Source organism: Rattus norvegicus, chromosome 6, assembly GCF_036323735.1.
Source record: "Rattus norvegicus strain BN/NHsdMcwi chromosome 6, GRCr8, whole genome shotgun sequence".
Classification (NCBI taxonomy): domain Eukaryota; kingdom Metazoa; phylum Chordata; class Mammalia; order Rodentia; family Muridae; genus Rattus; species Rattus norvegicus.
In genome coordinates, this window is record NC_086024.1 from 63,028,030 (window position 1) to 63,055,066 (window position 27,037).

A 27,037-nucleotide genomic window follows, 5' to 3' on the forward strand; every position below is an offset into this window, starting at 1 on the left:
TGTTGCCATGACATCCCCTACCAAAACGGGCTATATCCTGGAATTGTGAGCTGAAATAAACCCTTCCTTCCTTAAGTGGCTCTGGCTGGGTATTCTGCCACAGCCACAAGAAAGATAACATCCAATATTTAATAAATGCATGCATGGCATAAGATGAATACTTACAGAGTATTTTTTTCCCTTTTGACCTCATCTTTATATGTGTGGTATGCATGTGTATGCATAGATGTTCTTATCATGTGGTTGCATATGCAAATGCATGTTTGAAGACCTGAAGTTGACATTGGGAGTTGCCCTCAGTCACGCTCTACATTATTCACTGAGGTAGAATATAGAACTTGCTAGTATAGCTAGTCTGGCCAGGCAGCTCACTCTAGGGATCCCTTCTCCCTGCCTTTCCAGCACTGGGATTATAGACAGGCTGCCACACCCACCTATGTGGGTCCTGCCTGGGGTCTGAACTTCCGTTCTCATGCTTACAGGAGCTCTAACCACTGAGGAATCTCCCCACCTCCAAGTATGTAACACCTTTTTCTCATTATTATAGAAAAATTTATGACTTTACTAATTTATTTTTGTTTACTTGGTTTTGGGTTCATTGTACCTGAATCTTATTTTGTAACATTTCCATACTGGGCTAAAAAGTACTAGACACTTTTATATACACTTTTTCATCAAATGTTTGGGTTACTACTTGGCTACTAATCCTTCACTGGCTTCTTACCCATGTTGTGGTGGTTTGAATAGGACCATTGGCTCATATATTTAAATGTTTGGTTGTCATGGAGTCAAACTATTAGGAGTTGTGACCTTGTTGGAGGAAGTGTGTCACTGGGGGGTGGGCTTTGAGGTTTGAAAAGTTCAAACCAGGCTCTTGATAGATAGATAGATAGATAGATAGATAGATAGATAGATAGATAGATAGATCGGTCACCTACTGATCTGGATTTAGAACTCAGATCTACCTTTTCTAGCATCACATCTTCTTCCTACCATGATGATAATGGACTAAATTTCTGAAACTGTAAGCCAGCCCCAACAAATATTTTCTTTATAAGAGTGGACTGATCATGGTGTCTCTTTACAGCAATAGAACACTGACTAAGGCACCTATAGAGTAGCATGATTGACAAAGGCACTGAATTCTGGGTTTTATGTACCTACTCATCTTCCTGCTTTCCTACACTCCAGATATGCAAGATCACTTGAAGTTCCCGAAGCACACATTGCCTTGAGCAAGGAGGGTCTTTCCAGGGCTCTTCTCCAAACCTAGTGAGCATTTGTTCTGGTTTGCTTCTCTGTTGCTGTGAGAAACGCTGACCAAAAGTTACTTGGGGAGGAAAAGATTTATTTGGCTTTCAGGTTGCAGTTGACTATCAGGGGAAATCAAGCCAGGAACTCAATTACAACAGGAACCTGGAGGCAGGAACTAAAGCAGAGACCATGGAAGAACACTGACCACTGGTCTCTGGCTTGCTCAGTTTGCTTTTGTATACAACCCAAGACCACCTGTCCAGAGTTGCCACTGCCCTCACTGGGCTGGACCCTTTAAATCCAACCATCAATCAAAGCAAAACATACAAACAAAACACAAACAAACAAAACACAAACAAATGAAAAACAAAACCAAAAACCCTCACAGACAAGCCCACAGGCAAATCAGAAGGAGGTAATTCCTCAATTGAAGTTCCCTCTTCTCAGTGACTCTACTTTGTGTCAAATTGACAAAAACCAACCAGCAAAATAACACTTTATAAAACAGACTCCAATCAAATTTCTTTTCCTTTAAAGTCTTTCTTTCTTTTTTTTTTTTTTTTTTTTGGTTCTTTTTTTCGGAGCTGGGGACCGAACCCAGGGCCTTGCGCTTCCTAGGCAAGCGCTCTACCACTGAGCTAAATCTCCAACCCCTAAAGTCTTTCTTGACCCTTTTATTTGTAGCCACTGTGGTGGTTGATTGAGAGTGGCCTTCATAGACTCATATATTTGAGTGTTTAGTCATCTTATCATTGAGAGTTGCACTACATGAGAGGGATTAAGAGGTGTTAGCTTAATAACCCTATTAAAAAATGGGGTTCAGAGCTAAACAAAGAATTCACAGCTGAGGAATGCCAAATGGCTGAGAAACACCTAAAGAAATGTTCAACATCTTTAGTCATAAGGGAAATGCAAATCAAAACAACCCTGAGATTTCACCTCACACCAGTGAGAATGGCTAAGATCAAAAACTCAGGTGACAGCAGATGCTGGCGAGGATGTGGAGAAAGAGGAACACTCCTCCATTGTTGGTGGGGTTGCAGACTGATACAACCATTCTGGAAATCAGTCTGGAGGTTCCTCAGAAAATTGGACATTGAACTGCCTGAGGATCCAGCTATACCTCTCTTGGGCATATACCCACAAGATGCCCCAACATATAACAAAGACACGTGCTCCACTATGTTCATCGCAGCCTTATTTATAATAGCCAGAAGCTGGAAAGAACCCAGATGCCCTTCAACAGAGGAATGGATACAGAAAATGTGGTACATCTACACAATGGAATATTACTCAGCTATCAAAAACAATGACTTTATGAAATTCATAGGCAAATGGTTGGAACTGGAAAATATCATCCTGAGTGAGCTAACCCAATCACAGAAAGACACACATGGTATGCACTCATTGATAAGTGGCTATTAGCCCAAATGCTTGAATCACCCTAGATACCTAGAACAAGTGAAACTCAAGACGGATGATCAAAATGTGAATGCTTCACTCCTTCTTTAAAAGGGGAACAAGAATACCCTTGGCAGGGAATAGAGAGGCAAAGATTAAAACAGAGACTGAAGGAACACCCATTCAGAGCCTGCCCTGAATGTGGCCCATACATATACAGCCACCCAATTAGACAAGATGGATGAAGCAAAGAAGTGCAGGCCGACAGGAGCCGGATGTAGATCTCTCCTGAGAGACACAGCCAGAATACAGCAAATACAGAGGCGAATGCCAGCAGCAAACCACTGAACTGAGAATAGGACCCCCGTTGAAGGAATCAGAGAAAGAACTGGAAGAGCTTGAAGGGGCTCGAGACCCCATATGAACAACAATGCCAAGCAACCAGAGCTTCCAGGGACTAAGCCACTACCTAAAGACTATACATGGACTGACCTTGGACTCTGACCTCATAGGTAGCAATGAATATCCTAGTAAGAGTACCAGTGGAAGGGGAAGCCCTGGGTCCTGCTAAGACTGAACCCCCAGTGAACTAGACTGTTGGGGGGAAGGCGGCAATGGGGGGAGGATGGGGAGGGGAACACCCATAAGGAAGGGGAGGAGGAAGGGGGATGTTTGCCCGGAAACCGGGAAAGGGAATAACACTCGAAATGTATATAAGAAATACTCAAGTTAATAAAAAAAAAAAGAAAAAAAAAGAAAAAAGAAAAAAAAATCAATCAAACAAACAAACAAAAAAACCAAAACTGTTCTAAAAAGAAAATCTATTGATGTCAAAAGGATTTTTTTTTTAAATAAAAGAAAAACAATTTGTTTGAAAAAAAAAAAGAGGTGTTGTCTTGTCAGGGTAAGTGTTACCTTGTAGGAGGAAGTGGGGGGCCTCTGAGGTTTACAAGGGCCCAAGCCAAGCCCAGCTTCTCTCTCTTCCTGCTGCTTTTGGACCTGGATATAGAACTCCTAGCTACCTTTCCAGCACCATGCTTCCTGCCATGATTAAGAAAGGACTAAACCTCTGAAATTATTAAGTAAGCCCCCAACTAAATGCTTTCCTTTATAAGAGTTGCCATGGCCATGGTGTCTCTTCATAGCTATAAAACACTAAGACAATCATCAAGTCTAGAAATGCATAATATAAAAGGAACACTGAAGTGGAAGTTTCTGGTTATGTCATGTGATACTGACTCAGGTGATGTTTTATTTACACAAGACCCATGAGAGGACACATAATGTTTGGAGAAAGTATAAATAGGACTCAATGGACAGTGATGGGGCGCTTGCAAATCTAGCCTAGCAAGGCTTCATTGGTCTCAAGTCTTTGCTGATCTTCACTTTGTTGAGAAAGGCATGGCAGAGAACTTCTCCTGGTGTCCCGGTTGTTCCCACTGACTTGTGCAGAGGCCTGGCTCTTTCTGCTGCATTGTGCCACCACTGCTGATTTGTGTTTGATATCCTGACACTACTGAACTGGACTGCTGGTATCCTGACAATGGAGATTGGAATCACCCCCAAAGAACTGCTTCTAAACAGGTCCACATCTGATTGTCCTGTTTACCATCTTTCTCCCCTCCCTACCTCTGGACAGTGGGTAGAACAGGGATTGAAAGATTTGAGAACCCTTATTAAAAGTAGGTTCTGAAAAATCTAAGCCTACAGAACACTTTGCTGGTATTATACTACCATGCAGAAGACAATAGTATGTCCATGGCTACTTTGTAGCTAGAACATACTTCTTCGTCCTTGCTAGCTTTTGCATCATCTATGAAGCACTGGTTGTCTATAATGGAACATAGCATACCAGTGTTCTGCCTTATGCAGCTTTACCCCAACCATCCACTCCAGGGATGAGCACAGACAAGGCATTCAAAAACTATTTGCTCAATGAACAAAATGTTAATAACTATTTTTCAATTATCACTGCATAAGGTAAAACATTCTGCCATCCATTTAATATCAACAGTCAATATTCTCAACATACAAATCTTCCCTGTTGCTTTGGATAGTAAAGCAAAATACTTTGTCGTGTGCCTTGGTGATCACTAAAACATCTTCTTTGATCAGACACTCTCAATTTAAACACACACACACACACACACACACACACACACACACACACACACTTCTTCTGCCTCCGTTTTGGACTGGTAAATTCCAACTCAGTTCGCTCTTTCCAATAAAGCATTGTTCCTAAAAGATGATATTCAGCCAGAAGGAAATAAGATGCTTAACATGACAGTTTCATGACATAAACTGTGAAACTGCAGACAGCCTCTGGCTAATGATGATAACCACACTGTCAGACCCATGTTGTACAGAGGAACACTGGCTGGTTTAATGAGGGAACTTCACATTCTGTAAGAATAAGCCCTGGAGTGTCTCATAATGATGGTCTCTATAAGGACTCTGAAGCTTTCAGGGGTGCTGTGGGTCAGCTAGAGGTTACATGTGAGATATGATTTTGAGGAAGCTTTGTAGAAAAGTAATTCTCCTGCTACCACTCACTAAAGTCCCAAGTGAATTATTGTCAATAAGGTATTCGTGTGTCCACCATTAACCCAGACTAGCAAGAGCATCTTGTAATGAGCAAAACAGCATCTCAAAGGAGCCAGGTCGAGGTGGTATGTGTAACTCATCAGAAGTTGTTAAGTAAAACAGGATGAATATTCAAAAGGAAAAACTGCCATGGTATGCTGCAGGCTCTCCATCCATCCACCCACCATCCAAAATGCTTGGGACAGAAATATTTCAGATATCAGGTTTTCAGATTTGGAACAATTTGTGTAGATTACACTGCTTAAACAATCCACAAGGTATATTGTTCCAGAATCCAAGGGTTTGGGATTTGGGACTTTGGGATTCTCAACCCCTATGTATTATGCCAGTAATAAAGACTCATGTCATGGTCAAATTATGAGTAACCATTTCCATCTCTAGCTATATGGATAGTGTCAGGTCTTGATTTTTCATAAGTTATTTTGGTTATTTTTCAGCCGTCTGTAACACAGTAGGGGCATGTAAGCTAGGTCCAAAATACCCCTGTGGTTTGAATGAGAATGGCCCACATAGGCTTGTGTATTTGAAGGCTTGGTCATCAGGGAGTTGACACTACTTGAGAGGGTTAGGAGGAATAGACTTGTCTGAAGAAGTGTGTTGCTGAAGGGATGGGGCTCTGAGGTTTCAAAACCCCAAGTCAGTCCCAGTGTGTCTCTCTTCCTACTGCCTGTGGGTCTGGATGTAGATCTCTTAGTTAATTCTCCAGTACCATGTCTGCCCGCCTACTGCCATTCTCCCACAGGAAACTGTAAGTAAGCCCCAATTAAATACTTTCTCTTATAAGAGTTACTGTGGTTAGAGTATCTCTTCACAGCAATATAACACTGACCAAGACAACCCCCAGATGAAATTTAGATGGTATATGAAGTCACTGACTTCATAGATAAAAATATTGTATAGTTAAGTGTTATTTTATTCCAGATCATACTTTAAATAAGTTTTAACTTGAATAATTTACAATGATATTATAGTTTCTTGAACTATAAGACTATAGTCGATGAGCATAAGACTATAATCTAACTCACTAGTGTTTTCATTAACTAAAATACTTGAACAGAGCAAAACATTCTCTTACAGATCTATATGCTTAAACAATTTAACATCTCTGAAATTAAAATACATCACAGTGTGATACCCATTGTCCCACTCAATAAATTTTATGTAATGAAGGTATTTGTTGAACAAAACAATAGCAACAACAATAAGATTAAGGAGTAAAATAACCTTAATTTCCACCTATTGTGTTTCCACTGGAAATCGGGTCATTTTCTATTTGAAAGCAATACCCTGTAGATCTATTCAATAAAGCCCTTTCCCTTGGCCTCAGTTTTCAAGGACTTCTCACATTAAATCTCCTCTTGACCTCCAGACAGATTGTTTATTCTCTCTGGGCAGCCTTGGGCTATTCTACTCAGTACTTTATTAGGTTTTACTTGCTTGCTGGCTGTCAAGTTCCTATGGCAAAAGGCCTGTGAATAGTGTGTCCTAGCTACCATCCCAGGAAGCAGCAATCAAGAGGAAGCAACATGGAGCCTGCAGCTAAGCTGACCAGCATACAGATCTTAGCTTTGCCAGCTAGTTCTGGGATCTTGGCGGAGTTACTTAACCCCTCGTGGTCTAATTTACTTCATAAATTGGTGGTAATAGTGCTGAATGCACTGGACTTGTGTAAGGGTTTAAAATGAGCCATGACAGAAAGGCTTGGCAAAATGCAGGCTCCTTATAAACAACTGTTCTTTTACGTAAGGAACATACAGTTTGAAATCTTAACTTCAGATACTTTCTCTAAGACTCAGCTTCTGAAGGCCATGAAAGATGGTGTCTTGTCTGTCTGGTCACTGTTGTAATGTTAGCATCTAGCACAGCCTGCCGCATAATTGTTGAATGAATAAAAACACAAACATAGCACTGTTACAAGAATTAAAAGAGAAAAAAAAAAGACAAAGAACTATTTAGAGTTATAATGCTTAGTACACAACAAGTGTGTGTGTGTGTGAGTGTGTGTGTGTGTGTGCATGTGTGTGTGCAGTTTAGGTCAGTGTCTGATAACATTAGGAACCATCTAGCTTGTATTATTGGGACTGGGATTCTCACTGAAACCTGAGGTTTGGCAATTAGGCTAGACTGACTGGCTAGGAAGCCCCAGGGACCTGCCCATCTCTGCCTCCCCAGTGCTGGGATTACAAGCACACACAACCACACTGAGCACTGAACTCAGGTCTTCACGTTTACATGGCAAACACAACTATCTCCCTAGCCCACAACACAAATGCTTAAAAAACTCTTTTTAATTATGGTATGCATTTGTCTCCGTGAAGGTATGTGCTTGTGAGTGCAGGGGCCCAGGAGACCATCGGCATTGGATTCCATGGAGTTTACACGCATTGTCAGCTACCCGGTATGGGTGCTAGGAACTGAACTTGGTGCCTCTGAAAGAGCACTAAACTCTCCAACAATCCGATTTTGTAACAAATGGATGTAAAGAAGTAGAATGTTAAAAACCTCGTGACATTTGTTCTTCTATAATTACAGAAGGCAACAGAGGGCCTGGCTAGTGGCTGTCCTGATGACTAATGTCTCCTGGTATTAAACCCTGCTCGTGCTTCCAACACTACTATTATGGGCAGCACGAGTCACTTGCTGGTTTAGCAAGTATTTATGGAGTCCTTAGGATGGAGGAGATTCCAGAATAGATAAAATACTTGTGAGCACAAGCATCTGTGTGACGGAACATGGCAATGCTGTTTTTTTGAGGTTTACAGCCTCAGATGACTGGAGTTTCCACATAAACAAGTTTCCCAAAAGCTCACAATGAGTAGGTAGCATATACAGTGCCCCTTTCTGTTCTCTGTTTCAGAGATTGCTTTCAGAGCTGTGATCTTTCTGGTTCTCCCACTGAGGCAGAGTGAGCAATCTACTTTGGTTATAAATGCATAAATATATATATATGTATTATGGTACAGACATATATTAATGAAGAAACTGGTCAGTTTCCTCTGATTCGAACATTTCACAAAACACGCATGTATGGAAACATCCCAGTATACCTCATAGGTGTGTATGCTTTTGGTCTACTGTATCAGTTCTAAAAATATAATAAGTAGAAATAAACAGATTATGGAGGTCAGGGCGAGGGAGTCGCCTCGTGCCCTGGATACCTTCCTCTCATCATTACAACACAAGGAAGGAAGGATGACACAAGCAACCAAGGCAGAGAGGACAAACCACAGCCAGAAGCCTAACAAGAAAGATCACACCTCTTCCCTAACCTGTGTCCTAGGTGATCTCACGTATAACATGCTAAGTGGATATGTATCCTACTCTCCACCTCAGACGGGATAATAGCCCCATGAGTAGCACTGGAACCCCATTTATCAAAGAGGGAGGCCTTAGAGCTGCTTTGCAGAGTTGACAACTTGAATCTCATCATCCTACATTTATATGCCAAGAACAAATTCAAAATAGATAATAGGACAATAGCTACAAGAATGCCAGGCTTTCCGTTCATAATGTCTAGTTGGGAGAGTCTAATCGGTCGCTGCTGCTCAGCCGAGCCTCACGCTTGCTCAGCTCTCCCTTCACGTCCTCCACGCCACCAATGATGGACACAGCTTGCAGGCCACAAGAGGGACCAGAGGACACTGGTACTTAAAATAGTAGCACAGCTCGAAAAATAACGAGCAGGAAACGTCTAGGATCGAGGACACCAGAAAGGAAGAAGCGGGTGAGCAGGAAAAACGAAGATGAGAAAAGATGGTGGGAGAAAGGAAAGATGAAGCTAACAAAATTCCACCCACCTTAAAGACCTATGACGACAAACACTGAGTTGATCAGGTTCTGAGGAATGGTTCTTCCTCTCTCACTGGCTGCCGAGGAACAGCTTTACCAATTAGCTGAAGAGCTGAGCGATGGCTTGTATAAAAGCCAGAAGCTAGAAAAATCTTTAATTTTTAGAGAATTTCATACACGAGTATATTGTGTTTATATTATTTCCACACCCTCCCTTCCAACTCCTCCCCATGTTCCCACCACTGCCCTGAGTCAAATTTATGACTTCTTCTGTGATTATTGTTGTTACTCATACACATACACACACACACACACACACACGCACACACGTATAAACTGATGACATTACCACTCCATGGTATGATTAGGGGGAAGGTTTATATTGGAGATATGAGAAAGATAACATCCATAGGCCTCTGGAAGAGTCCAGAGCAGACAGAGAAAGAAATGCTCTGAATATGGCCATCAGAGAGCCAGGACTATGTACAAGAGAGGGAAAAACAGCAAGGGGTAGAAAATAGGAAAGGCATAGTGAGAGGAGCAAGCAAAACAGGCAGACAGACAGACAGACAGACAGACAGACAGACAGACACACCACACATGCACATCCAGTGGTGGGCATAAGGACAATGAGTAGTGTTGGGAAGGAAATTCTGTGAACTAGAAGGAACATAAGGTAGGGGAGAGGGGAGAAGGGCAGGGTGCCAGCCTGGACTTCCAATGTGCAACAGGAACTTGTGATACTGAGGGAGCCTGGAGGTCAGCAGGAGCTCTGGTACGACAATAGGCACCACAGGTAGCTGTATGTCCTTTCTGCCAGAGATAGGGAAATGATTCCTTCGGTTAAATGAAAATCTAGTTTAACGGTGGCTTTCCTCAGAACCAACCAGAAATAGTCCAGGATGAACTCACTGGACTGCCCTTTGGAGTTTGAGGAACTGGAGTTTCCTTTGGACCTAGACACGCATGCACGCACGCACGCACGCACGCACCTGCGAGTACAACCTACTGAGTCCAGTTGTTATGACCAATATGCACGTGTGTTTATGGCTGACTGCTTGAGGTTGGGAAACCTACCTGTGGGTACATCACTGGAGGAAACTGATTTCCCCTCAGCAGCCATTGACTGTCATAGCTCTTTGCCTAGATCAGAAGCTGGGGAAACCTTATTCAGGCATCGTGCTGTGTAAGCAGCTAGGGTTTCTGGTGGGAGGGGAGGTAAGAGGTAAAATCCCCTGCAAAAAGGTTTGTGGGTCTTCGAAATCTTTCTAGTTTCCTTTATGTAAAGTACCTTCTCCTTTGTCCCTTCCACCTAGCTAACCACCAATAGAACAGGCAGGCACACACACACACACACACACACATACAAAGGATGAAATGTGGCTAAGCATGAATGCTTTGGCCTTGTTTGTGCCTGGGGCTCATTAGTGCAGATTCTGGACTGACCAGAATGTAATTTAGATTTATAATTGATGATGTTAACAGTATATAATTTTTCTACTCTCTGTAGTTCTCTTAAGGGAGCAAGGGTCAGACTTCATGCTATGTGTGACTGCAAGTAAGTTTGGTATCCCACTGTTCTCCTTCCTGCATGCTTCTGAAAATAAGGACTGAATAGGTGTTTCACATCTCCCCCTAGCATGGAGCCATGCCTGCTCGGGCCTTAGCAGGCACCCGCACCATCCCCTCTCCACCTTCCCCAGGATCTGCTAGGCTTTTCTTTGTCCCTTACTCTAGCCACTAACACACAGCAGCCCTACAATCCCAAAGCAACACAGACACCAAAAGACCTGGCATAGAGAAGGGATTAAAGCTAGAGAAAACTATTTTCTCAAAAAAGAAATGGATTCACACACACACACACACATACGCGCGCGCGCGCCACCCTCTGCTGAAACTGTTCAGCACTGCTAAGGACAAAAATCATTTTGCTTTCCTTTTGGGTATGACTGAGATTGGGTCTCATGTAGCTTAAGCTGGCCTTGAGCTGTTTGCACAGTTGAGGATGTCACCGAATGCTTGATCCTCCTGCCTCCAGTTGCCAACTGCTGGTGTCATACGGGTGACATTCGACACCACATCTGGTTGGCAATGACTTCTTCTTTCATGAGGAATGGTGATGGTTATCCCCTTGGGGGTTGGCTGGGGTCACAGTCTCACTTTACCTCTGGTCTCTCTACCCACCTCATGGTATAGGCATGGAAGTGTGAAGAAGAGCCCCAGGGCACTCAGAGGTGTCCTCTGAGGGAGACACATCCTAACTTTATTTTACTTCTCTAGAACTTTCCCCACCATAGTAACCCACTCAGTATAAAACTGAAGGACTATCAACAAACAGCTTAAGAGGGCTCCAGCTTCTGTAACACAAGGCTGAACGGGATGTTCTTCCCCAGAACGATGCTAGGCCTGCCTCAGCCCTAAAGAAGAACACAGTGAGAGCGTCTTGTTTATTGAGATTCCTGAGATAATAAATTGATACGAAGAGTTCCGTCTTACTGTGTCTGAATGAGGCTCTATCAAAGCAGATGGGGCCTGATGAGGAGAAAAAGCTTAGAAAGTGAAATTAGTTTTTTCATACACGGCAGAGCAGCTGCTCAGATAAGAGAAGTACCCTCAGAAGTAATTTATCCAGTAATAAAGTCGCTAACAACGATGAGCGAATGAATGGGTCAGACCAGCCCTGTGACTGCAGGTGACAGTGGCCTATATTCCAGATACTGGGACTACTGAATAATGAATTTCCAAAGGTTTGTATTATAAAATGTAAGTTGCCTTTGATTCGGCATCAATAAACAGAATTCGGAAGTGTGGTCACATGCCACGGTTCAGGGTGATGCTCGCTAGCGTCAGATGGATTCTGTAGGTAAGAGACCAGTGAGACCGGTCACTGCTGATTGACGGCTGGAGGTTCCACGGAAAATGACCAGCAATCAAGAGAGTTCGAAACAGTCACACAAAAGCACTCTACTGCAGATAGGTCTCAAAGGGCTTTAAGCAACAGGTCAAGGTTATTTTTCTGAAGCAATAGGCACCTGCTGGGAAATTAATTTCAGATAAAGGAGGCAAAGGTTCGACTGTCAAGTTGATAAAAGCCACTGGTAGGGGGACAAAGGCGTTGAGCTCCAGGCTGACACAATTGCAGCTGTTTGGGGGAGATGATCGGATGCTAATAGTGGACAAGCCGGGAGTGGATTTGGCTGAAGTAGATTCAGGTTTTGTATCTGCAGCTAATATCAGCTGAAACAGGGTTGGGACCTCTTTCAGAGACAGAATACAGATTTTTAGAAGACAGAATTTTCAGGGCCGCATCTCCTTCAGAGCCTCTGAAAAGGCCGGTGCAGGAGGCTCGGCATTAAGTCTCAACCCTCCCAGCAAACCACCTCTTGGGTCAGTCACCTGACTCTTCTCATTACTGTGACAACATGCTGGACAAAAGCCACCTAAGGAAGATTTTTCTCATGAGTTAAGAAGGAAGCCAGAATGGGGTGGGGATGGGGGTGGGGGGATGAGAAAGCAATCCATTACGTCAGCCTTCAGGACTCACAGAGTAGGTGGCGCTCAGTTCACTTGGTACATGTCCTTGTTTATTAACTTTCAGTCCACTCACCCAGCTCACCAGTGGTGCAGCCTACTTTCAGCATGAGCCTTCCCTCATCCAGTAAATCAGTTGATCTAGGCGAGATTAGACTCAGCTAGAGGTGTGTCTCCTTGATTTCAAAGCCAGTTGATTTGACAACCAAGACTAGTGACACAGCAGTAACAACAAAACCTCCAAGGCTGCTGTCCTCACAGGCTGGCCCCTGGCCAGAGCCCCAGGAGTGACTCTGCTTTTGTAACACAGTGCATTCTTCCTCAGAACTGTGCTGGGCCTTGATCGTATGTTCTCTCTAGCCACCAGGTCTTTTTATTTCCTAAGCGTTTCTCAGACTCATTCCCTTTCTTCATTCTTACAGTTGGAACCTGAGATCTGACTGTCTCGGCCTTGTAATTGCTCCATTTCTAAAACCCTCCAAACTGCTGCATTCCCCACGTTTTTTTTGAATCATGTTCTTCATTCCAAGGCTCAGAATACTCCCTCTGCGGGTATGACTCTATGACAGACACTTCCTGTCCAGAAACAACCTTAGGGCCCTCAAACAAAAAGCCTCTATGATCTCGAGCCTTTGTACCTTAAACCTGTAGTTCTCAGGTCCTGGTTTTAGCCTTTGTACACTGCCCAGAAACCTTTGTTAATTCTTTGAAAGTTCTCACATTTAAGATTCTGGTTCCTGACTTTAATCCTTTCACCAAAACCCTCTCTTCCACAGCTCCCTTCATAATAGCCTGTTCAGGTGTGCTAGGTAATGTCATGCTGATGGGTAACTTTATATTTAAAAGTTTAAAATATCTATGCTTATGACAGCTGTGAAGCAAAATTAGACCTCTAAGTGTTAAGGGTTTGTTTGTTTGTTTTTACCGCTGTTTTCTGCTTTGTAAACAAAAGCTTGTAACTTTGTATTCTTTGCCTTCATAAATCCCTAATGAGGTGGAAGGGCCTGGCATTGGGAATCCCAAGTCCAGATAAGGACTTGGCACCAATATCTTAATAAAAGCATCTCCTTTGTCAGTGTTTATTAATGCTCTGAATCTCTGAATGACCCTGGACCCATGACATGAATGCCTTCTCTATCAACCTCTCTACTCTCAAGCCAGGTCTTCCTCTGTAACCACACACACAATCCTCCACGGAGGCACTCAGTACCACATTAAAAGTCCTTGTCTATAGTCGCTTTTCCTTCTCCCATTTCACCCAAGGATTCCCTGCACCTGAGAGCCACGTCTCATTCATTTTTATATCTCCAGAACTTAGCAGAATGTAGGTCCTCACCAGATCACTTCGAATGAATAAACGAATGAATGACTGAGCCAGTCACACATAAGCCATCCTCTGTGACAAAACAAAAGAGGGGGACAAAAAGCAGAGAATTTAGTCCTGGGGTGTACCCAAGTATATAGGGAGATGGGAGAAAAGAAGGTAAATGAATGAATGAAAATGAATGCAGGATGCTGAGAATGATTGGCAGAAAAGTAAGAGGATTCACAAGAATTGTGGTCTTTGGTTTTATCTGCAAGTTAAGTTTCTGGAATGCACACAAATTGCTATTAGAACGGAGGCCCTTAGGACCCTTGCTGAGCTGGTGTGATGAAGGGGGTCCCACCAGTTGAACAGTGGCCGCCCCCACTCTCTTCCACATTGCCAGGCCTGCCGTCTTGCCACCAGTGTTCAGCACTGACTTCAAACAGCAGTGAAAGCAGGAAGAAGGAAGAAGCAGCTAGCTTTAGGGAAGCCAGAGGTACCTAAACTCCCAGACACACCTTCCTCAAGAGAATGATGATGCCTCTACTTGTGTTTCTCATAGCCAAGGAAAGCTTGGAAGAGTTTTAGCCATAAAAGGAAGAAAGCACAACTGCAGGGACTCTGACTGGCTCCTGTGGTGAGCATGGCTCCTGCCAGCCTTGTCCTTCTCCCCTACTCCCTCTGCCTTGCTAGGAATCATTAGATTACATTCCTAAAGCGGGTTGCCAAGGTCTAGTCCCTCATTTGGCCACTTCCTCCTCCTGAGGCTGATTACCAAGGTCCAGCTATCAAAGTATTGAAGTCCAGCAATCAAGAGTCCCCTTTGCTCACCTAATTAACACACCCAATTAAAATTAAACACGTCATCCTACCACAGGGTTTCCCCTTTACCTTTATAAACCTCCATTTGCCTATGGGCCACGTTCGTACCCTCTCTATTCAGAGGCAGTCTTTTGTCCCCATGGGACAAATACCCCTTCTCTCTCTTCCCTGTTCTCTTCTCTTTCTCACACATCCTCTGTCTCCTGCCTTTGTCTCACTGGGGCAAATAAATCTTAGTGCTGAGAACTTGGTCTTGGGGGTCCTGAGCCAATACTTTTCCTCTCAACAACCAGAGAAGAATTAATGTAAAAGGGGGGGGGGATAGTAGTAAGCAGAATTAGAATCAGAAAACAGGTTTCATGAAAGTTACTGGAGGACAAACCAATGAAAATTAACAATAATTTATCAAGTAATCATCAAGTTTAATAGTAATTTAGGGCTGGTATATAGCTTCATGATAAGGATCTTATTTAAAAAGATAAAAAGTGATAGCTACAGGATTAGAGTAGAAAGCATGAAGTTTAGAACTGCAGAATGTTTTGCTCCCCTTTGTTCTTCCGGAAAGAATAGCTAATTTGTTTGGCAACACCAGCAACCGAGAAAGAGATTCTTTTACATCCTCCAAATATTAGTCTTAAATCCAGGATAAATCTCCTTATACACTTTGAAGAAAGGAAAAAGGCAATTTAGAGACACTGAAGAGAAAGAAATCAGGCTGAGAAGTGTAAAGCTTTGCTTGTTTGTTTATTTTTTAAGATGTATTTATTTCATTTACATGACTACACGGTAGCTATCTTCAGACACACCAGAAGAGGGCATCAGATCTCATCACAGATGGTTGTGAGCCACCATGTGGTTGCTGGGAATTGAACTCAGGACCTTCAGAAGAGCAGTCAGTGCTCTTAACCACTGAGCCAGCCACGAGCTTCGCAAGCACTGGTTTTCCACCTTGACCTGACTACAGCCCCAGCCCACGTCATCATGTATGAGCCATTCCTATTGGCAAAGTGAAAGACATCAATTATATAAGAAGGAGCCTCAGTCTTCAAGGGAGACTCTGCCTCAATCACCCTCACCTCTGTACTTACACATTCCCAATGCAGTACATAAAGGTCACTTTCTACACACTGACAGCTAAGGATAAGGAAAGAAGCAATTCCAAACCTTTGCCCTTCGTGAGTTTCACTCTGACGGCAATGTGTACAGCTGCTAACTTTTGGAAGGCAGTGCCCTGCCTCTGCCACTGCAGCCCAGTTACTGTGAAAGTCTAATTTCAGAGAGTAAGAGAGGGGGCACACAGTGTGCTCTAAGCTTCTCTAGTCACAGTGAACACCGTCTTGTCTTAAGTGACTGGAAGAATCTAGACCTAGATAATAAATCTACAGAATCCATACTTGGAAAATGGAGGTAACGAACAAAACATGTTCATCTTGAAGAGCTATTATACGCCTATAGTCAGTTCTCTTAGTCCTTGAACATTGTAACTGTAGTGGGCACTGAACTATCGTGCGATCTCATAGAAGTATCCCTAAAGACAGTCTAAGTGCTAAAACTATCTTGGGTAAAACTGGTCTCTGGACCAGCCCCAAATTCCTACACAATGTGCCCCTGAGCTAAAGGTTAATTGCCTGACCATTCAACTGCCATTGCTGGCTTCTGCAAACAATGCTGGCTTGTTGCAGGTGTATAGGGCACAACTGCAGGTGCCTGTCTGTCTGTTTGTTTGCCCTTAAGAATAACCAACTGGGGGTTGGGGATTTAGCTCAGTGGTAGAGCGCTTGGGTTCGTTCTTCAGCTCTGGGGGAGGGGGGGAAACAACTGGAGGTCAGGGCTGCTTCCTGCCAATCCGCTTGGGACAGTCCCACCAGCCGTTACTAAAGACCCCACTTAACTTATTCAGGCCTTTCATGGGGGTTTCCTCTTCTAGTGTCACATAACATCACCAAGCCTCCAATTTCTCATTTGCAAACAGACATGGTAATTCTTACCTTTTAGTCAGCTTCTGAGAGGTACACAAAATGTCCTTGTAAAGCTGTTCACGTTACATTGGCACCTAGGGGTCACCCATAAATGGAAGTTATTAGGGGACAATACTGACAAAAGAAGCTAGCATTAGCCAAAAGCTTAGCCAATCCCAGATGTTGGTTCAAGTTTTTTAAAAAAAGTCATAAAGTACCATCAAACGCTGAGATGAGCTGCACACACTGCCTCTGGAACAACCTTTTACAATACAGACAGAGAATGTACCAGGAGCCAGGAGAACAGTGTAGTTTTACAGCAGTCAGCCTTGATAGGGCCTTTTGGGTTTGGCCTTCGTAATAATAGGAAGTGCTGAGTCACCCTGCCTCTGGAGAAGGTGGGGCCAGGATAGGCCTCCCAGAGAGCTATCCAGCCCCACTCCATCCACTCTGGTCTCTTGACCCACTTAAGCTGACCTTCTCTTTGTCTCAGCCCTGTTTACGCTCCAGTCTCTCACCAGACTGGTTGTTTTCCTACTCAGAACACAACCTTTTAGCTCAGTTTCTGAGGCTGAACTTAACAGGCAGGTGCCCTTACAGACACTTGGGAATTTCCATCTTCACAGGACAGGAGGCCCTCGTGCCAACTTCTCAGAAGTGCTAAATGTGACTGACAAGGGACAAGTCCAAGACCTGCATGTAGGAAGTAGGAATGGACGATAGCAGAGCTACGGGAAAATGAGAAGCCTGCTCTAGAGGACAGAACCCCTTATCAATCCCACCACCTGTCTGTCCCTCTGGATGGTACCAGGGTTTAAAGATATCTTGCCACCTCTCACCTGCTCCAGGCTGCCTCTATAATAAGAACTAATTATACTTGTCAATTGGTCCTTGCCCCATACACTTGCAACTGTGAAGTAGCTCGTTCTGGTTTGCACGTTGCCCAGCTCTCTAGCAGACTCAGATGTCATCAGTAGATCTGATTGATGCTATCAGAAAAGACAATGAAATGACTTTTTAGCATCCAAAGTAGCAGGAGATGCATTTGTAAAGAAGCCTGCCTTCTCCAGGTCTTAGATTAACCACACCCAGCCCCCTGTTTTCTTTTAACTCTCCTTCCTGTTTCCTCCTTTGTGAAATACAGAGTGGTTAGAGGTCTGGTGTGTCAAGACCAAGCTGTCAGAAATGCCTTCTGTCACCACTTTTCTTGCAACCTTGGCCGCAAGCCTGTGAAATGACAGAACACAGGAGGGGCTTAGTGATTGTGAAAAACAGCAACCACCACCTCAGCCACTTCCTTTCCTCTGAGATTGGACTTTTGAATCAGAGGGAGCTTCCAGTCGCTCCAGTGGTGATGCAGACGAGATAGGAAACCCCCAGCGCCACACTTCTCCAGGCTGGTCTCAGAGGGTGCTACCATGCTGCTGGGTGTTTTCCTACTCTAAGCCTATCAGTCCCACTCCTTTGAAGGGAGCCCTTTCCCAGCACAGAATGGGGAGCTATGGTTTCCAGAGAACCTCATTCTCTGACAGTGAGATTTCTTTTACTGACCCATACTTTCAAAGGCTTGCCTACCAGGTCTTCTAAGTTTGAACTTTGACCTTTGTGCTAAGATTCGCTCCTCATTTTAAGATCTTGTCTGTAGGCTGCCGTGCCTTAGTTCTGCTTGTCAATGAAATGAACAGATACTATTTCCTTGACTTGGTTTAATTTTTTTTGTTGTTGTTATTGAGAATCCAGACAGAATTGTGTAAGAAGAATTGGGGATTTTTAATTGTAAAAGTTATAAACCATTTTTATTTTTATTTTTATTTTTTTTTCCGGAGCTGGGGACTGAACCCAGGGCCTTGCGCTTGCTAGGCAAGCGCTCTACCGCTGAGCTAAATCCCCAACCCAAACCATTTTTATTAACAATTCTGATTACAAAGCTACTATAAAGCCATCTTAAAGATATAAAAATTCAAAAAAGTTTAATCATCAACCATAAAAAGCACAAAAACCTCACTATTCAAGAGTAGTAATTGGGGCTGGAGATGGCTCAATGGTTAAGAGCACTGACTACTCTTCCGAAGGTCCTGAGTTCAACTCCCAGCAACCACATGGTGGCTCACAACCCATCTGGGATGGGATCCAATGCCCTCTTCTGGTGTGTCTGGAGACAGTAACAGTTACTCATATACATTAAATGGATGAAATGAAAAAAAAAAAAAAAAAGAGTCGTAATTGTCCACACGTTCCCACTGGTCTTATTTCTCTTTAATTAGTAAAGAAATAGCCTTTTTTAAAAAAATTAAAAGCTCCATTTAGTACTATGTATTAGGGCTATAGAATACACAGTTACTAGTATTTCCAACATAGAAAGCTAAGTGTTCTGGACCAGTAAAACGTCTCAGCAGGTGAAGGTGATTCTCACTCCTGATGACCTGAGTTTGGTCCCCGGGAGCCACCCACATGGTGAAAGGAGAGAACAGACCTGTAAACATTGTTCACTGAACTCCATACATACACACACACATACATACAACCACAAAAACAACACAGGCATTCATCCACACATGAGTGTGTCCACAGTAAATAAATGTAAATTTTTTTGATTTAGAGAATGCACATTCTCAATATATAAACTGAGTACCTGGAAGGTGAGTTCTGTCACTCATCCAAGTGAGACCTAAACCCCACCCTGTCTCATTCCCAGAGTTCAGCTTTCCTAGAAGTTTCATGCCGAGATATGAAGAGCTGAGAGAGTGGTTTGGAAAATGGATGCTGGTTTTAGTGACTCAGATCTCCGCAGGTTGTCTTTAAAGCTACAGAAAAAAAGTTTTCTGTCTGTGTACAGATACATTTTTGAAAAGAGATTTATTTCTCCAGGCATTCAAAATACAGAATCTGACTAGAAAGCAAGGAGGGAACGCCCCAAAGCAGCCTGGTTGGAAGTCTACCAACAAGAGAGGAGAGTAAATCTTTGGCCCTTTTGGTCACTTTCAACACAGCATGAGCCTGGGTAATGTCTAGGCCATTGGGGACAGCCAGCTGCAGCTCAAGCCACATCAACAGGGGCCAGGGCTATTGTCCAGACATGAATAAATGTCAGTAAGGGCAGGGATGCCGGTGTAGTTCTACTAAAAACATCTGGGCTCAGATAAAAATCTATCAGGCTGTGTCGTGTCCATCTGACGCCAGCTTTAGCCATTGAAATAAATACATAAAAGGATAGATTGTTGGCTTGTGGGAGTTTGGTTCACTCAGCCTGCCGTTTTCGAGCACCTATGTACCAGACACTGTGTAGGCTGTATGGTTAACTCCATGAGCAACACAAAGAATCACCCTGTGTGGAGCTGACCGGTTAGTGAGAGAAGGTACAGGAGAAACAGGAAGTATAATTGAAGTGAGTCACACAGATTCCATACCCTCCCATGGCTGACTGCAGTGGAAACTCAGGGAAGAGGACCAACAGCTGGAGGCACTGCTAATACGAATACTGCCGTTCGGTGTTATTATAAATAATGTATGTCTCCAATGTCAGTGCTGGCCTTCACTTTATTATTAGTCTCCAGTTCACTTTATTATTAGTCTCCAAAATTACAGAGCACCAACATTGATCGATAGAGCTTAAGAAATGTCACTTCCAGATCTGTCTCTTCATCTTCTTTTTCTCTGTCCCCTCTGGAAAATCACTTTTAATAATTTTTTTTACATTATTTTAAAAATATTTTTATTTTTTCATTTAAATTTAAACATTTTAAAATTTAAAAGCAAACAGTTAAAATTTATTCTTCCAGGGATTTCGATAATCATTATTCTTATTTCTTCCCCTTTTCTGATAGGAAAGAATTAGCCCTCTATACATATGTCTCTACATACCTCTATATGGATACATACCTCTGTATCTATACATAACTCTGTCTATATACATCTCTGTCCAAATATCCATCTAATCGCTTACCCTGAATCTTGGTGTCCTGAGAATATCTTTCTTCTTTTTCACAGCTGCCCCACCATCTCATTTGTGAGTACCACACAGCTTACTTAACATGTGCTCTTCTGATGGATAACTAGGTGAGCTTATCCTCTGGGCTCTCCGCCAGGCATGGTGTTAGTGTTAGAGGTTTGAATGAGAACAGCCTCCGGCACCTGAACATCTAAAGGCTTTGGAGGTAGGGTCTTTTTGGAGGAAGTGTGTTGCTGGAGGTAGACTTTGCTAGTTTAAAGGTTCATGCCACGTCCAGTTCCCTCTGTCTGCTTCATGTTTACAGTTCAAGATGTAAGCTCTCAGCTCTCTACTTCATGCCTGCCGTGGTGCCTGCTGCTTTCTTGCCATAGTGGAATCTTTTCTTTCTGGATCCATGAATCAAAATAAACACTTTTTCTTTTATAAATAGCACGGCTCATGGTGTTTTCTCACATCGACAGAAAAGCAACGAAGCACAATGGTACATGCCTTAAATCCCAGCACTCAGGAGACACGATGAACCCTTCCAGCTCAGATCGCTGAGCTATAAAGCTGGGCAGCAGCAGAAGTACTGAGTCAATAGGCCCATGCAACGTTTCACTACTGCGTTCCTGGTTGTCCTCCCAGGCACCAGCAGTGATGGTGGCACACTGTCCACAGTCTTACCAACACAGAGCATCGACAAACAGTTTGAGTTCTGCCTATAAGAATGTTTATACTTGGGGTTGGGGATTTAGCTCAGTGGTAGAGCGCTTGCTTAGGAAGTGCAAGGCCCTGGGTTCAGTCCCCAGCTCCGAAAAAAAAAAAAAAAAAAGAATCTTTATACTTGTTTTTAATTTATGTTTCTACAAACATAATCAATGTTGAATAGCTTTTCACATATGTGAGGGTCATTTTTTTTTTGGATGGACTGAGGGTTTCTCTGTGTAGCCCTGGCTATCCTGGAACCCGGTCTACAGACCAGGTTAGCCTTGAACTCCGACATATGCCTGTTACTGCTTCCAGGGTGCTGGGATTAAAGACGTGCAACACCGTGCTTAGTTAGGGCCACCTTTTAAATTATGTTGTTCTTCTCTGAACAACAAGTTCACATCTCTGGTCCACTACCCTGCTTTTGAGAGTTCCTGAATACTCTTATGTGATAATTAGATCTATATGCACAGCAACCCCTTGTCCAGTCACACAGGCTACTCTGAGTCACCGGTGGAATCAGACTCCTCTGTATCTGTTTTGCATGTTTTTTCTGTACTCACTTAACAGAACTATAGCAGGAAGCAGCTGGACGCATCCAGAGGAAAGCTCGCCATCACGGTGACTCGTCTTACTTTAATCTTAGTCCCACAAACCTCGTTACCTCAGTGTCACTGGGTAATACACTGCCTCATCCATTGTCTCTGGCTCCCCCAGACTTGCCCTCGCTCTTCTCCTGTCCTATTGACAGAACAAAGAGACCGGTAAACCAACAGAGCATCTGCTGAACATACAAGCAGAACTACAACCACATAACCTGAAACCTCTCCAACAGACCCCAGCTCTGGAAAAAGTACAAAATGACGCCAGGGGCAAGAACTAAAATAAATAAATAAATAAATAAGCAAGCAAGCAAGCAAGCAAATAGATAAAACATGTATCATTAGCATAAGTAGGAGATAGAATAATATAATCATGCTTAAGTATCCATAGGGATTGATTCCAGAACCTCAGAGAACATCACCATTTTTGAATGCTCAACTCCCTTGTGTAAAATGGTGGCAAGTGGTAAAATTCATAGACCACCTGCACATGTTCTCTCATCTAATTTGAACCACCTGTACTTTATCTGTAATTCCTAATGCATTGTAAATAGTGTATTCCGACAAGCAAAACGTCTGCACATGTCAGCATGCATGTAGTCGTTCTCAAAACCCTTCCTTCCACACTTGGCTCAATCTGAGGATCTAGAACCTCTGGACCCAGAGGGCCGACTGTGCAAAGTTTACTTGAGCTTTAAATGGAGAAATCGAAATCGAAGAGAAGCAGTTGCTGCAGAACTTCCTCCAGACACTAGACTTCCGGTATCACTCAAGAGGAGAGGGTATCTATGAGCCAAGCTTCCATCCCCGACATGGGATCCCCACCAGCCCTGAGGGATGAGTCGGGTCTGTGTAAAGCTCAGTCCTCCAACTTGCCCCACAGAGAAAGGGGTGGCCTTACTGGCCTTACCTAAGTGGGTGTGCTCTGCCTTGACCCCTGTGAATGGGCTAGGGAAGCCTGGCAATGCAGAGCAAGTTCAGGGGGATCTTCTCACACACGGAAGCCCTGGGAGCTGTGAGACCCTAGTTCTTCTGGCTGTGGTCTCATTTGTATTCAGCTGATGGTGCTGAACGTGAGTGAGACTGAAGAGACCACAACGCAAGTCAATTAATAACTAGTGCAGAACAACACTCTCCAGCACACTGGGTGACAACTTTCTTAATGACACAGAACTCCTGACTTATTGATGTCTTGATAAGAAGCGGGACACTACAGAGAGATTTCCATTTCTGGTATGTACGTTGTCAAGGTGGCATTTGCTGAAACAATCAGGGTAAAGAGTATATATTTGAGGTCCACGTGGATGTCTAGTCGGCATGTCCTTGGAGAGCTTCCAGTTTTTCCAGCAGAGGGCAAGAGAATATTTACCAGTCCAAGAACTGTGGCCTTGACCATGTTTGCAACAGGGCTGTGGAGGTGTCTCTGCAAAAACAGGTTATATAACTAATATGAACGTGTGCTCTGGAAAAAAATGTATCTAGAAACTATATTTCAAAATCAGAAATGAGTCCCCATTGGCATTGCAGCAGATAATCTTTACTTAAAAAAAAGAACTTTTCTAAATGGTGCATATATTTCATTATAGATCCTTAGATGCTCGGCAAAAATATGGGACTATTTCAAATAATGTAAGCTGATAATTTTGAGGAACACATTTATTTCAAGATCCTATAGAAACAATTCCCTAAAACCTTAATAAACCTCTGTGTCAGTGATTTATTATATAAATCTCAAAAATAAGTTTCCATAAAGCATGTGAAGCATGCAATAACATTCACCGAGGAACCTGATGTTGTAAATAAACATGTACCAAAGGTAGGTAGGAAGGAGAGAGGAAAGGTCCTCTCGTAGGCAGAGGACAAGCATAGGATTAGACCTCAGAGAACCCCTGATGTCAGTGGCTAAGTCTCTGCTCTGTCTAACGTTCGTCAGAAGTGTACTTGCTGTTCTGATGGGACTTCAAGCCCACAGACTATAGGCCCGGCTGTAGGAGTGTGGCACATGTCCTCCCAGGGTTGAAAACGAGCTGCTTGGGTGGTGGGGCCCTTGCATGGCATAGCATGCATGGGGACATGGGTGTGGTACCTGGAACACTGGAAAGAGGGTTACTAGTGTAGTAATCTTGAGGTAGCAACAGAGTGGGAAATCAGCTGAGCAGGAGGCCTGGGGTTCTGGTTCTACCATAACCATGATCTGGATGAAGTCTTCTGCCTCTGTTTGATTTTGTTTTTTAGTTTTTGTTTTGTTTGTTGTGCTAGGCATGTACCTAGAGCCTTGTGTGTGCTAGGCGTGTACTGAAGCCCTGAGCTACACCTCCAGTCCACACTTTCAAGTGTTAAATGACAATTTGCCACTAGGGGGTCCCCAAGGTTCCTTCCTACTTAGAACCTCAATAATTACATTTCTGTTGTCCCCATATTAACGTTCCCCATCTCAGTTAACACATGAGCTCATAAAAAATAGGATGCTAGTTTTTCTCAAAAACAAAATAAAACGAAACAAAACAAAAAATAAACCAGGTAATTTAGGAAAGGACTTCTATATGAGTCTAATAGATCTTTCCAGTAATAACTTCTGATTTGAAAACACAAGGAAATGAATTTTCTTTTATTTATTTTTTATGTGGATGAGTTCGTGCACGCTTCAACCTGGAATGCATATTGCTTGTATACAGTCTTATTCCTTGGGGCTTCTCAAGAAAAGACAGGATGACCAAGTTCTAATATTTCTTCAGGAGAGGCCGTTACCTGCTACCAGATGTTAAGACTGTCTGCAGCAGCTGAAATGAAGTAAATGTTCAGTCACAGAGACTTCCACTTGAAGGAGCAAGATATTTAGAACCAGGCCGTTCCAGAACCGGCTGTGGCCCAGCAGTCGTGCCTGGCAGAATTAAGAGCACTTAACTAAATATCTGTTCCTGTCTCAGTCAGCTGCTGGCAGAGCCTCTCAGAGGACAGCCATGCCAGGCTCTCATCTGTACGCACCCCATAGCATTTTAGAGTCAGGAGTTGGTGCCTCCCCGCTCCCGCCCTGAGATGGATCCCAAGTTGGGCTGGTCATTGGACCTCACCTTCTGGGAACCTCTATGGTTGAATTAGAGGAAGGATTGAGGAAGATGAAAGGGAGAGCGACCCTGTAGGAAGACCAGCACAGCAGCCTTAGTGATCCCAGACCCCAGGAGTTAGCTCCCAGAGACAGAGCCACCAACCAGAAGCATATACAGACTGGACCCTATCCTGGTCTGGCCTCAATGGGAGAAGATGCACTTTACCCTCTGAGAGACTTGAAGGCCCAGGGAAGGGAGAGGTCTGGCGGGGAGGGGGGAAGTGCACCCTCCTGGAGGCAAAGGGGAAGAGGAATGGGGTGAGGAACTGTGGGAGGGGGGAAAGTAGGGGAGGGGAAGGACTGGAATGTAAATAAATAAAATAATTTCTGAAAAAAAGAACACTTGACTGTAGAGTGACTGCCTCGAGAAAGCAGAAAGGGTTGAGCAGGCAGCCACGCATAAGCGGAAAAACATGAGTGGGCATACGGAACTTCCTTCTCGCATAGCTCTTACGCACAAGTGGGAGAAAAGTCTTGGCCCAACAAACTTGAACTTACTTGTTATTAAATCTTACAGGCTAGAACTTGGTGAAGGCTGTGCACCTTCACCAAGACTCTCTCTTCTGGCTTAGCTCAGTCGTGGCTCCAAACCAGGTGCTGCACAGGTATCCTCACACTGCTGTTAGGGAAACGAAGGGAAGTCTTTATTTTCAGCCCGTCTGGTCTTCCAAATGATCTCTCATTTAAAAAGCACGTTTTGGGCAAACATTTATTTAGTCTATGGCACCTACCAAATGGGTCTCCGCAAATTTAATCTCCACATTTCCCCCTCATTGCTTAGCTTGTTACGTTTGGCTTGCTCTTCTGTGAAAAAAGAACTCTGTTTTAACAGACTACCAGATTATTCCTAGGACTGACACTGGAGAGGTCCCTAAACCGGCTCTGCACGCATGCGTTTCAGCAGTAGCCCAACAGAGGGCAGCACAGCACTGCTCGCTCCTCCTGTGTGGGCTGCCGCAGTTGTCAAAGGAATTCACTTTAAAAACCTAACTCGGTTCTTTCTGAGGTTCTTTCTGCTCAAGAATTTAGAGTAGAACTTTAGACAAAGGATCTTTAATTGCATGCCGATAAAACGTCAAAACTATTGTGCATGAAGTAACTGGGCTTTAAAAAAATAACTTTTTAAACAATGCCTTCAGGATTAGGAGACAGGCTTGCCGCTATGATCAAAATTCATTTTGTAACTCATTAGAAAAGCTTGAGCCTGTAAGGAAATTCTTATAATGTCCTCCGTAAATCACTAGGCTGTGCCTTCCTACCTTTGGATTACATAATAATACCATACGCCAAAATGGATGGTCTGCAGATTCCGTTAACCCATTTTTAACTATAAAGGGAGGGGTTTGGGATTTTTGTTGTTGTTGATGTTTTCACCTCCCTGTGAAAATCTTAATGATGAGCAAGGGCAGTTGTTTGGAAAAATTGCTTCTTTCACAGAACACAGCTGTTATGCCTCATGTGATGTGAGGAGAGGCATCTGAAGATGGCCTTTCGCAGTCTTCTCAGTATAGAAATATATACCCAGGAAACACGGCGAGAGGGCGAGAGAAAAAATAAGACCAAAAAAAAAAAAGTTTCCCCAGGTTAGGCAGAGGTTTTTCAGTCAAGGAAGCATAGGTAACCTAGACTTATGGGGACAGGGGTTTCAGGTTTCTAAATCCATTCCTAAGGGACCAGTAGGAAACTTAGAAATAATTTCTTTTTGAAGTTTTGTTTCTATTGAGCTAAGACACATTCTGAGAGGATGAGCATTAGTTTAGGGTGAGGCACCTGTGACCGCCCTAAACAGTATTTAAGGATTCAGGAAATGCAAAAGCTCTCCACGGGCTATCAGAGTGTGGTATCCATCATTTAGTGTTCTTCTCTTGATTTCCAGAAGATTCCATATCTGCTCTAACCCTAGAAACTTGTTAAACAAATCTAAATTTAAAAAACAGAAATAAATGAGGCACACTGTCAAATCTCAAGGCTCACAGCCAATGAATGTCCTTTCTGTGCAGCTGGGAGCCCTTGAGAAGGGCC

The 27,037-nt window shown here is 43.4% G+C and overlaps 2 protein-coding genes across 2 annotated transcripts in view; one reads left to right on the top strand and one right to left on the bottom strand.

Annotated features, from left to right (window-relative positions):
• The window catches only part of Ifrd1 (interferon-related developmental regulator 1), a 48,437-nt gene extending 31,470 nt beyond the window's left edge, over positions 1-16,967 (bottom strand). Inside the window, exons 1-2 of the mRNA XM_039111855.2 lie at positions 16,887-16,967; positions 16,699-16,763 (exon numbers count right to left, since the gene is read on the bottom strand). The gene's annotated coding sequence lies outside the window, so the exon portion shown is untranslated. The remainder of the gene's footprint in view (positions 1-16,698; positions 16,764-16,886) is intronic.
• The window catches only part of LOC120093247 (60S ribosomal protein L29-like), a 613,897-nt gene that overhangs the window by 412,495 nt on the left and 174,365 nt on the right, over positions 1-27,037 (top strand). The window lies entirely within an intron of this gene.